The following is a 2,435-nucleotide window of genomic DNA, read 5'->3' on the forward strand; positions in this document are numbered from 1 at the left end:
AGGGCCTTCCCTGGCAGTGGGTTCCATAACGAGGTATACTGGCCAGTCTGCTGGACTTGGAGTTAGGAAGCCTCAGATCCAATCCCAACTCACCTTTGGATGATCTGGGGAACCCCGGGCCTCAGTTTCCTTAGCTTGAGCCTTATTGTTGCTATCAGTCACTTTGATGCTAATACTAAGTTCTGCAGTCACTGAAAGAGCTAAGGAAGCTAAGCCCCTGTGTGTCCCCTGGGCCTTCAGTCCCTCTCCTTCCTCTCCCTTTCCACTGCTGAAACCAGGCAAAGCCTTCAGAGAGCTGCACACTGGGCTTCCCCATCTCCTTTCATGACAATTCCCTCATTGCTCAAAGGCAGACCTTTTCCTGCAAGGCCTAGATGTACCTGGCTCCTCAGTCAACTGGGGATCCGACCTCAGATCTGGCCCAGGACCCTGCCCCCTCTTCTGGTTGTCCAGGGACAACTGCTGCCTCTGTTCACAGAGCCCAGTTTAAGAAAGCTTGGTTCTGTGATCGTGGGGGAGAAGTGAGGACTTGGATGAGTCTGACCCTCAATAATCTTCCCACCTGACCCAATGGAGAGGTAATATACTTCAGAGAAGGTCATATTTTAATGCTGAACACATTTCCAACTACAGCACACAATCAATTTCCAGTTGTAGCCTGTTTTCCTGTCAAGTCTGAAACCATCAATGCGAACCTAGTTGCTATGTTTCAAGCTTCACAATTCATTCTAATGCCCAAGTCCACAATTCTGATGTGAAATAAGCCTCCAAAACAGCTGAACTTCTTCACCATAAGAATCCTATTAAAACCCAGCTTCAGGGATTGTTGAAAGATGAGGGATTTTGTAATAAGTATACTTCAACGGATGTGCCCAACCACAATCCACTTTGACTTCTGAACATTTGGTTCAGAACACTTGTTAGATGAGGTTCTTTGCTACAGGTTTCTGCCAGAAGGTTAGATCTCTACCTTTTATCTTGGAATGTTTCTGAAATCATTTTACTTCTATACATTTCTGTGCTTGAATCTCCAGTGCACTTTATAGACAAGGCCAATACAGCTGGCTTTGATTTAGAAAACACAATCCTAAAACTGAGCTTCCAGTCTTTCTAAATTCTGCTTCTTTGTCCTTTGAAATAGTCATTTTTCATGAATGAGTAAAAAATAAAGCTGTAGAAACCCCAAGGCTGTAGTAGTAACGTTGACTTTCCAATGCACCTTCTCTAATACTCTCTAATTCGCATCAGGTCAGAAGCTGTGGATTTGTATTCACTTATTTGGATCAAATCAGTTGACTAATGGGATATTTCTCTCTTCCTCTGTTGATTTAGAAGCAGCTTAATCCCACCCATCCAAGATATTCAGGTTGTACCTTTATTTTGGATAGAAATCTGTCCAGGAAATTCCCAGCTAGAGAAAAAGTCTCTGTCAAAATCAAAGAACTAGTTAGGCTAAGAAGGTCTTTCACCTGCAAAGTCTCTCAGTCTTGCAGTTGTCCAAAGGCCATTATCAAGAGGAGATCCAATGAGTCTCAAGCCACAGATCTTTGGCTGACATCTGGACTTGTACCAAGAGAACATTTAGCTGGTGCAGCACTTTCTTGACTTCAGTTGTTATGACTGTCTCTATCATCTTGAACTCCTCACAGAGGCTCTTCCTGGGTAGCAAGTCTCCCCACTGCCACACCACCTCCTCTCTTGCTTCCGAGCTCCAGTCTCTCTCCCCCAACCCTGTCCTCTCCGACCCTGAAAAATTTGTTCCAAAGTCCCTAATTACACAGGAACTGTATCGGGGAGAGAAGAGGGACTGGGGAGAGTGTGGAGGAGATTCTGAAGGGGCTTGTGGGGCAGTAGCTCCAAAGAACTGAGAATGATACCAGTCCCAGGTCATGGAGCATTGAGCAAGAAGTGACTTTTTCCACAGAAAACTGTCCACAAAGATCATACTCTACCTCTTGATCACCATTTCTTTCAAGGTCAAGTTTCATTTTGGTGTAAGTTTAGGATCAAGGTTAAATAATTAGGATTAAATATAGTTTTCTCCAGGAGAGGGTTATGTTTAGGTTAAATTAATTGAAGGATTAAGTTTTAACCTGGGGAAGAATTATAATTTCCAGGGGTGGTAAATATCTCTAGATTCCTTTTGGAATGGATTTTTGGTAGTGTGGGACTGGGGATGCTCTCATTGGGGATGACTAAATATCATATTGTATGGGGCACCAGATTTAAATATACAAGAGATTCAACTGGGAATTAGTTTTGAATAATTTTGTACTTTTTCAAGGATACCTCTAGCAGTGAGCATGATTTTTCCATGGGAGTGGGATGAGGAGTTTGAGGATGACAACAGAAGAGAGCAAGAGGGAAGCCAGTCTTCTAGGTGAGGAGAAAAACTTGGAGAAAGAGAGGCAATATTTTATTGATAAAAACTGTTG

At 43.2% G+C, this 2,435-nt stretch overlaps 1 pseudogene; it reads right to left on the reverse strand.

The window, feature by feature from the left end:
• Window positions 1–859: 859 nt before the first annotated feature.
• LOC141544982 (cyclin-G1 pseudogene) lies at window positions 860–1,633 on the reverse strand (annotated as a pseudogene).
• Between the last annotated feature and the right edge of the window lie 802 nt (window positions 1,634–2,435).

This window comes from Sminthopsis crassicaudata, chromosome 1, assembly GCF_048593235.1.
Source record: "Sminthopsis crassicaudata isolate SCR6 chromosome 1, ASM4859323v1, whole genome shotgun sequence".
Classification (NCBI taxonomy): domain Eukaryota; kingdom Metazoa; phylum Chordata; class Mammalia; order Dasyuromorphia; family Dasyuridae; genus Sminthopsis; species Sminthopsis crassicaudata.